The sequence below is a fragment of the Lynx rufus genome, unplaced genomic scaffold (assembly GCF_022079265.1).
Source record: "Lynx rufus isolate CCGP_SWC_20201006 ecotype Redwood Valley unplaced genomic scaffold, mLynRuf1.p SCAF_1, whole genome shotgun sequence".
In the NCBI taxonomy this organism is placed as follows: Eukaryota; Metazoa; Chordata; class Mammalia; order Carnivora; family Felidae; genus Lynx; species Lynx rufus.
The window spans coordinates 225,169,606-225,179,898 of NW_025814823.1; the positions used below are offsets into that span (position 1 = coordinate 225,169,606).

Consider the following 10,293-nt stretch of genomic DNA (forward strand, 5'->3'; position numbering starts at 1 on the left):
CTGTTATTGGGACATGGCTGCGACACGTGAAATCTACAAGGATCACTACATGTTACCCGAACCTCTGTGTCTCTCTGTCTCTCTTTCAGATCAACTATTTCCTCCAGTCTAAGTCTCGTAGACATTATTTAGCAAAACCACTCCAAGCTTTTAACATGGAGAGGTTTAAATCAGATTTTTTTAAAATGTGTGTTTTGTTGTCTTTTTAATAAGAGTTAGAGAACGTTTGGGGCCAAAGAGGATTAATGCCCTCCAGTTTGCCTGACTGTTAGGATATTTGAGACGAAGGGGGAAGTACTGGCAACACACAGAGAATGGTGTCGATTTCCAGAGCATTGCCTTTTCCTGAGCTTAAATGTATTAATTATTTAAAGTAATACCAGCTCCTAAAACAAACAGAACTATACATTTCAGTAGTTTAAGAATACATTTTATTCCTAATGTTCCTAAAATCTAAAATATTTATTTCTCTTACATCCTGTGAACCCGCTGTCTTCAACATGTAGTTTCCAAGATGCATTTGTTTACTAAGGCCACCATAGCAAATGACTGGGTGGCTTTAAGATAGAATGAATTTATATGCTCACAATTCTGGAGGCAGGAGTCTGCACTCCGGTGTTGGCAAGACCCTGCTCTTTCTCTCTGAAGGCCGTAGGAGAGGATCCTCCTTTGCCTCTTCCTGGCTTCTGGTGATTGCTGGCCATTCTAGGTGTTCCTTCCTGTAAACACATCTCTCCAGTCTCTCCCTCGGCCATCTCACAGCGTTGTTCCTGTGTGTCTCTGAGTCTAAATTTTCTTCTTCTTACCAGGATCCCGGCCCTCATATGAAGATACCGGTCATCTTAGATCAATCGGCCATTCTAATCTACTGGGACCTCATCTTAATTTGATCCCATCTACAAAGACCTTATTCCAAATCGGGTCATGTGCTCAGGCTCCAGACAGACATGAAATCTGAGGTAAATTGTTGAAACAAGTGGACAAGTCATAAGGCATGGGTACTTTAACCCGTAAGAGGGTAAAATAGCATGGACGATCTGAGTTCAGAGATGGTTCGATGGACTAGGCCTATAGCTAATGTGAATCCAGATCATTCCAGAACATAACTGCGTAGATTCACCCAAATCTACAGAGACGGGTGTCAATGGGGCAGACATGTGACCAGGCAGCAAAGAAAAAGGTTTCTGAGCAGCTGGTCAGTGTGATCACACTTGGTTCCTCTTTTTTTTTTTTTTTTTCCTTTCAAATTTAAGATAAGCTAAAATGAGACACATCTGGGAAAAAAAGAGTATGAGGCTAAGAATAAGAACAATATTTTTTTTGTTGTCTTTTTTTGAATCTGTTTCCAATTCATCGAAAACAAAGTTACTATTATTAGAACTCTCCTGGTCACGAGATTGGAGATACAGTACAATTTTGCTCAGAATAAAAGATATAAATATCTACTTGGTTCTTTTATCAAGTTCTTTTGGTAAAGGGTGTTGAGTTACAGTTTAAATAGGGTAAGTTTCACCCCTGTAAATGTGCAGTTGGACAAGTTGTAACAAATATATGCAGCCATTTAACCACCACCAGGATACAGAACATTTCCATCATCGCAGAAGGGTTCTCCGTGTTTCTTTAAGGCCATTCCCCTGGTCCCAGCCCCAACTCCTAGAAAACAATATTCTTATTTCTACCTCTGTAGTTTTATCTTTTCCATATTGTCATGTAAATGAGATTGTGGAGAGTATACACCTTAAGACTTCTTTTACTTAGTCCTTTGAGATTTATGCATGCCGTTGTGTAGACCTGTAATTCATTCCTTTTTATGGCCGAGTATTCCAGCATGTGGAGGTACCACACTTTGGCAGTTAATAAAATATTAGTGTTTGTTCTTCCTTCTGCACTTTATTTTTTTAACGTTTTATTTATTTTTGAGAGAGAGAGAGAGAGAGAGAGAGTGCATGCAGGTTGGGGGCAGGGCACAAAAAAGAGGGGGACAGAGGATCCTAAGTGGGTCTGGGCCGACAGCAGTGAGCTTGGTACTTGGCTCAAACTCACAAACCCTGAGGTCATGATCTGAGCGGAAGTAAGATGATCAACCCACTGAGCCACCCAGGTGTCCTTCCTTCTGCACTTGAAATGCAAAAATTCCAAAAATACCAATTTGGATAAAGGAAAGCAAAAGACAATATGTGCTCCCAGAGGAAATACCAAATGGTGTTTGTAAGCAAATGCCTACTTTAAATCCCTGATTTCGGCTCAGGTCACGGCCTCATAGTTCTCCAGTTCGAGCCCCGCGTGGGGCTGTGTGCTGACAGCTCAGAGCCTGGAGCCTGTTTCTGATCCTGTGTCTCCCTCTATCTTGCCCCTCCCCTACTCACGCTCTGTCTTTCTCTCTCTCTCAAAAATAAATAAACATTAAAAAAAATGTTTTTCCTTAAGAAATCCGGAAGTGTTTTTCACTTGTGCACTGGAAACAATATATTTATTACTTTATCGTCTATAACATGTTGCCTGTCATTAAATTGATACTTCTTATGAATCAAGATCACAGTATGCAATAAACCAGAACAGTTCAAACTAGTAGTAGGTAACATTTTAATCAGTAAATTTTAATCCTCAGTTATCCCGGTCTGTAACTGACAAAACCAAGTGAATTTCTGGGCTGTGTGAACAGCCTCAGGGCTATGGAGGCTGAAGGGTCTTGGCACAGGACCAGCTACTTAAGGAGCCTTTGTAAAGTTCAAGCATCGGACTCACAAAAGAGCCGCTGGCATGAGTCCGTACAGCACCAGGCAGAGTGGATTTTACTTCCTCTTCATAAAAGTAGAAAAGATGTGAACTAATTTGCCATCTCGCACAGATACCTTTATTTTGCGATGTTAAATGAACAATGCAGAAATCAAGCAGATAAAGGAAGAGGTTATGATTTTCTGCTGCCTGTTTAGGATTATTTTAATCTTGTGGCTAACAGAGTAATTTATCTCTATATGTGCTCTCTTGACACTCTGATGTACTCGTATGAAAAATCAGTAGAAATATCACAGACGGCCGACAGATGCATTCATTTTGTTTTAAAATAGGTTTCAGGTTGACTCCTGTGTTTCAGTATCAGCTTAAGGCAATTAAGTTATCATAAAGAGAAACAGACATGTAAAATCAATGATTTGACATTAATAGGTACTGGCTGCGTCCAAGTCAATTTCATTACGATGGGATAAAATAAACAACTAGAGAATATTACAAATTTCATTTCTGGTATGCAAGCTAAGGACACAAAGCACCAAAAAGTTCCTAGATGTAACCTACCACACAGGAGGAACATTTACACACTGGGTCAATGCAATGAGCTTTATGAGGGATACACTAATGAGCACTACGTATCATACGCAAGTAAATTGCGTGCAGAACTATTCTACGTGTCATATGTATGCCTTTGTAAGGTTTTTCTCACTTTCTTTCCTATTTTTACTTTCCCCCCCCTTTTTTTTTAATTTTTTTTAATGTTTATTTATTTTTGAGACAGAGAGAGACAGAGCATGAATGGGGGAGGGTCAGAACGAGAGGGAGACACAGAATCTGAAGCAGGCTCCAGGCTCTGAGCTGTCAGCACAGAGCCCGACGCGGGGCTCGAACTCAGGGACCGCGAGATCGTGACCTGAGCCGAAGTCGGACGCTTAACCAACTGAGCCACCCAGGCGCCCCTACTTTTTCCCCCTTTCAATAACACTCATAGGCATTGCTCATATCATTTCACTAATTAAAGTTCAAACTAAGGGTAGATGGGGGGCAGGGAGGGGCGGGAAGGGAAAGGGGGGGCCGGGCAGGGAAGAGGGCACTTGTTGGGATGAGCACTGGGTGTTGTATGGAAACCAATTTGACAATAAATTATATTTTAAAAATAATAATAAAAAATAACGTTCATAGACTTCAGAACCACTTTTTGTCCGAGAAAATAAAGTTGGTGCCGTAGCAAGAATATCCGTCTTCGCCTTTGATTGGGGGAGGTGTAGGTTGAATCGTGAGGTTTGATTTGTTGCCTGAGATGGTCTTGTTAACATCTATTTTCATTCCTTGTGTCACCTAAGCTCCCTTGCACAACGTAGCACCCTGATGGGAAACATCTCACACTTAAATCACTTTATCATAGCCTTCATATCAAGTTACCCTCCATATCGCAACTGGAAAAAGGTGATCCATTCCTAAACTGTAGAAGTAAATAATTGACTATGAAATTCTCAGGGCGAAACATTGCCTACATTTGAATATAGGAATAAAAATTTGACTTAAAATTTCAAGACTTGGAGGTTTTGAAAGTGAGAACATGCCATAGATTGAAGTTCTCTGATGCTGCATAATTGCCTTTCTTTACTTACAAAAGCAATCTCAGTCTATCCTTCACAAAGCATACTCCTATTCTATATATAATAAAATATCGCCAAAGCCTCCAGATATTGTTTGAAGTACTTAACGTCAATGGAAATATGCCTTACTTGCTTGTGTTTTAAGTCGTGTAACTCAGTTTATAATAGAAATATTCCAACTGAAAGTACTTGAATGAAGCAGAACCGCTTCTTTCAAGTGGGAAGACTATTTTAGAAAAATGCCGACAAACTCTCATCCCGTGCTTATTGCCAAGCACATTCATACAGATTGTCCAGGTTTCTAAGATAAAGTCATTTCTCAAAAATAGGAGCTTTCTTGACACCATAATTTTCCCAGTAGAAACTTAAGAGAAACGGTTGATAACGAAGCCCCTGACTCTGCGAGAGTGACCTGAAAGACAAGGCGATGTCAGATTGATGCTGTGGAACATTGGCTGAGAAAGCGAAGCAAGGCTGTGTGTGCTTTAAGGGTGAACTTTAAATAACAGAAAATGTTGGCAAGCTGCTATCTAGTGGCTCTGTTTCGGGAAAATGGATGTACCATCTGCAAAGCTAAACAGACACGACAAGCCTTTGAGGCAGAGAGAGTAAAATGTTCAATCCATTTGGCAGATAAATCAGGTCATGGATTGGTTTACTTAGCTCCAGTTTCGCATAAACAATATACAAGCAGAAGCGATGAACCATTGCTAAATTCAACAGGAAATTCCATTTGAGGTTATATCGATGCTCAAGCTTCAAACGGGCTACGTTCTCCCACTCCATGCCTTTGTTGTTTGTCTCTGCTGTGACTGTCATTGTGTTTTGGTAGTTCCGATGGCGGAATTTACTGGGACAACACATAGTCTCTGGTCGGAGAATAACGGAACCACCATCATCCCAAAACTTACCTAGCCACATTTCTGGAATAGAAAAGTAGACGTGGCAAGAAAAATATATGTACTGAATGCTTTTCCCATTTCCAAAAATACAATAGGAGACATATATCCAATCATGGTAGAAATGTACTTTCCTAGCATGTCATGGCCACGTGCACACAGCAATCTCGAACAGCCCCCAGTGCCTTCCGCAGCTCAGCACTGACAGGCGGCAGCCACACGTACCTTCTACCTTTGATCCTGGAGCAAAATTTTACATTGCATTGGTTAGTGTAATGAAATACGACGTTCTGCTTGACTTCCTTCTACTTTATAGAATTCCGTGCTTTCTTGAGAGCAGAGACACGTTTTCCTTGTCAAGCGTGATGAAAGAATAACAACTACATTTCACTTTCCTTCTGTGTGAAGGTCACAGTTCACGTATGATAGAACGTTAAGATCCGAGCCCCTTTTGCGGTTTCCTATGAACCAAAGTAAGAAATTCAGTTTAATAAACTAAATTAAAATTCTTCTTTTTGTCTTTACACTATCAGAATATTTCGGACTCGTTGGATTACAAGAAAGGAATATCTTAATAGAGGCAGAAAGACTTTTTTTAGTCCCATTGCAGAAATCTTTTTTTTTAATTTTTTTTAACGTGTATTTATTTTTGAGACAGAGAGAAACAGAGTATAAACAGGGGAGAGGCAGAGAGAGAGGGAGACACAGAATCTGAAATGGGCTCCAGGCTCTGAGCTGTCAGCACAGAGCCCGACGCGGGGCTCGAACTCAGGGACCGTGAGATCATGACCTGAGCCGAAGTCGGACGCTTAACTGACTGAGCCACCCAGGCTCCCCCCATTGCAGAAATCTTAACAATAACAACAAACGTATGTTTTTTCAATTCTGTTTTTCTTTATTTTGACAAGATATTTTAAAATATTTTACCTCTGTTTTTGTCCGTAATTACCTAATTTTTTTTTTTGGTATTTTTTTTAGTGTGGAATAATATCAAGCCATAATAAGACCTGTAATATCCTCAATTTATTGCTTATGTGTTTTGCCAAATTTGAGTATCAAAGTATTTACTGCAATATAGGGAGGTTCAGTTCACACACACACAAACGCTGTTTCGTATTATGCAATGTTTAGAATCATATAGTGTTTTGTATTTTATATTTTGCATTATGTACATACAGATATAATGCTTTGAGGATATTATAACTTGATTCGGTGTGAAATCAATACAATGATTTGTTGAATACAGCACTATGAGACCGATATTTGAGCAAAAAATGTATATATCTAGCGAATCTTTAATTTTAATCTAGCGAGAAATGTTGATCCAGATACAATGAACATAATTGCTTCTGTACTGGTACAGGTTAAATTTATTTTGTTTCCATTATTCTTTGACGGTGTGTCCCAAGCTGATTGTAATGGACTCTTAGCAACTTCTCACAGATTACCCTTCAGGACTGAAGGTTTTATTCTCCAGCCTGAGTATGCTGCTGCAGGCTGTCCTACGGAACTTTCTCCAGGGTTTGCCCTCTGTTGAAGAAGGCTTCATGCCCAAGTTAATGCATCTCTCCCGGGGACAGCCCACATGTAGTAACTGCCCAACGTGAGGCCATAAACCCTGCCCCTTCTTCCAAATGTCAGAGAACTCTGAAGAGTATTTCTAGCTTCAGAGCTCACTGGGTGAGCTAGGGATTTAATGCGACGGCACTGAAGCTCTGATTCTCCTCCTGCCATACCCTGCTTTCTTCCTTCCCTCAAGAATTGTTGAAGCTGAGAATACTACCATGTAAGTCCCCTGTACTCTATTCTATGCCCTCGAGAACCTGAGCTGCCACACTTTGTACCAGGACGAGTTCAAGATAGTAGACATTACAATGTGATGTTGCAATTGGACCACTCAACGTTGCCACCACCCGGTTGGCAACGAGGACCTCATCACTGGCAGGACGTGGCCTGAAAAGTCTCTGCAGATTGAAGTGCAATTGCTCAGCTCTCATTAGTGGTGAGCTGGGATTGCATGCCTGTGGCATGAAATACATTAGTGGATGTGATAAAAAATACAGTTGAAAATGTAATTATTATAACAGTGAAATTGGATGGTTCTTGCGTAGGGTAACTATGATTTAGTAAAAACAAGTGCAAAGGGCAGAGGGCCACTTTTTCAGAATATGAAAAAGCACTCCTTCTCTGAAGGTGGAAGGAGAACAAAGCTAAAGACATAACATAGAACTTAATCATAAAAGCTCCAAATAAAGATACATTCTCAAATTAGGCAAGTGCACTATGTTGTACTGATACTATGGTATCAGGACTACGATAGAAAAAATGGAACCCTGGTACAGGGGATGGTGACATCTAGGTTGATGTCCTTGAACATTATGTATCTCCCAAACCCATCCTATTGAAGGATGGTGAGGGAAGGTGATGCAGAGGACCTTGTCTTGCAATAAAACAAGGGTCCCCTCAATACTTAATACCCACATTTCTTTGTGTGGTAATAACATACCAGGGCCAGAGAAGCTCACTACTTTTCTAGGGGGAAAAGGGACTATATGCAGAAGGAGTTATAGGACCTAGGCCATATGTGCCAACAGGAGATTGGCGAGGGTGAGTGTGTTTAGGGCTAGATCTCAAAGGTGCTGGATCAAGAAGGAAACATGAAATCAGAAAAGAGATAGTTTATCAAATTGGGAACACTCTCACAAGATAGAATCTCAGGTCGTGGCAATAACCCTGAGAGATGGAATAAATACGCTACCATGATGGGTCAAAGAAACTTTGAGAAAATGATGGCTTATAGTAAGTGAGGTGTCCAAACTACCATAGTAGGCAACAGAAGAAAGGGTGAAAGATTTAGAGAATTGGATATGATGGAGTTTTTATTCTGTAGAAGATCAGGAAGCCCACTTGGTGAGTATAGTCCCCAGAATGGGCCACCGGACGTTCATTGACCAAAGCAATAAGGATGCACTAGTGGTAGGAGCACCGATACTATGACAAAAACTCACTTGGTGATTGTTGTCTACAGGAAGGTCTGATGATAGGAGATACTGTATAGAAATGAGCACCCCAATAGCAAGGGAAGTGAAAAGATGGTCAGAAGTCTGATGGCTGTGGCACTAGTAAAAATTATGACCCTTTGACCCATTTCTGGACCTGCACCAATTTTTAAACCTAAAACCCACTTTTTGAGGGAGTGTCATTTTCCCAAGGCAGACAACACTAAACTATCAGTGCACCTGCATATATAATGTCCCGGTCTTTTCCCAAAGATACCTCTAGTGACTTACTTGAGTAATAGTACAGAGAGGAAAAACTAACAGCCAGATATTTTAAGAACCATTAAGGTAAGGGGTAAAGTTGATATCGATTCTCTGGGATTCAGAGCCTCACCATGAATCCCCTATGAGAGTAGCAGCCTCTGTAGGACAAGTAATAAAATCCTGATACTAATCCAGTCAACATGGTCTACTGAGACCATGCACGTACCAATGATGATATCTCTTACTGCCGGTGAAACCCTGGAATGGACTTCCTAGGGAATGGGCCGCATTCCCGTGCTGGTTTGGTGCCTATAGAACAGGAGTTTCTCATTAGAAAAAGCTAAGTTAAAGCCTCTGGAACTCTCCACTACACTAGGAAAGATGGTCATAAAAAACAAACAAACAAAACAAAACAAAACACCCCAAAACAGTAGTAGCACATTCTACTACAGTAGCAGATTTTAGTATCACCCTGTATTAGTTATCTATTTCCCCACTGAAGAATTTTGCACAAATGATTACATATGCCAAAAAAACCTCTCTTCTTCTATTTCATCTCATAAAGTATACTGTTTCAAACTTAGTTCAATCCTCACTTCCTTTAAAAGCTGTCTTATACTGTTTCAATTGGACCAACCCCCCACCCCCACCATGCTATCCTAGTATCACATACGTTTTCTCTGGGCAACTTGTCTTTCTAATACATGTTTATTTGATGAACGTGTGTTCTTTATACTAGAATTGCTATTTTAGCTCAGAATCCAGGATAAACTCAATAAACGGTACGATGAATGATTTGGTTATATCTAGGCCTCCCAGAATTCTAACACAGGGAATGTATCTTGTGCAATTTGATATATCTTATAGACAAAGATGATTATTGCACATCACAAACTTCATTTCGTAGCATTTTCTTAGGACCAAAAAAATCTATTATAACACCCATCTTTGAAACAAGGAAAAGAAATGGACCTAAAACCATCCCAGGCTGCAGGAGCGTCTCGGTGACTCAGCCGGTTAAGTGCCTCCTGCTTTCGTCTCAGGTCATGACTCCGCGGTTCATGAAATCGAGCTCCACGTTCGACTCTGTGCTGATAGCATAGAGCCTGCTTGGGATTCTTTCTGTCCCTCTCTCTATTCCCCTCCCCCACTCTCTCTCTCTCTCAAAAGTATAAATAAACATTTATTAAACACACACACACACACACACACACACACACCGCATCCTAGGCTACATATTGTTAGGACTTGTAGTTGAGGTTGCTGGTTGGCCAATGAACTCACAAGTGTCAGTAGTATTCTACATGAGTGGCAAGACTTTCACTATCTCCACAAAGATCTCTGGCCCAAAGAGTGGAGTTTGATAGTAATTTTTGCTACAAGAAAAAAGCAAACAAAACAAACAAAACAAAACAAAAATCCTAGGAACTAACAGTGGCTCTGGGAAAATGTAAATACAGATAAAAAATAAATATTGTATGACATCTTATAATAAAAATAAACACGTGTGAATGGATAAATGGATAAATATAATGTCATACACTTAATACTCTAGCGGAAACTCACGTGTGCTTCAACATGAGTACAAAAGTATTTAACTTCTACTTTAGAAAGGTGTGTTAGTCTAGGGAAGGTTTTGAGGAAGAAACATCATCCCAACTGATTATCTATCTATCTATCTATCTATCATCTATCTATCATCTATCCATCTATCCATAACCGAAGGCAGAACCAGGGAAATCATTTATTTAGCACAAAGCACCGTTTAAATGGTCTTATACG

At 40.2% G+C, this 10,293-nt stretch overlaps 1 non-coding gene across 1 annotated transcript; it reads left to right on the plus strand.

The window, feature by feature from the left end:
• Positions 1 to 9,741: 9,741 nt before the first annotated feature.
• Positions 9,742 to 9,895, plus strand: LOC124523531 (small nucleolar RNA SNORA62/SNORA6 family). The gene has a single exon (XR_006965016.1). It is a non-coding gene; the product is annotated as a small nucleolar RNA SNORA62/SNORA6 family (small nucleolar RNA).
• The last annotated feature ends 398 nt before the right edge of the window (positions 9,896 to 10,293 follow it).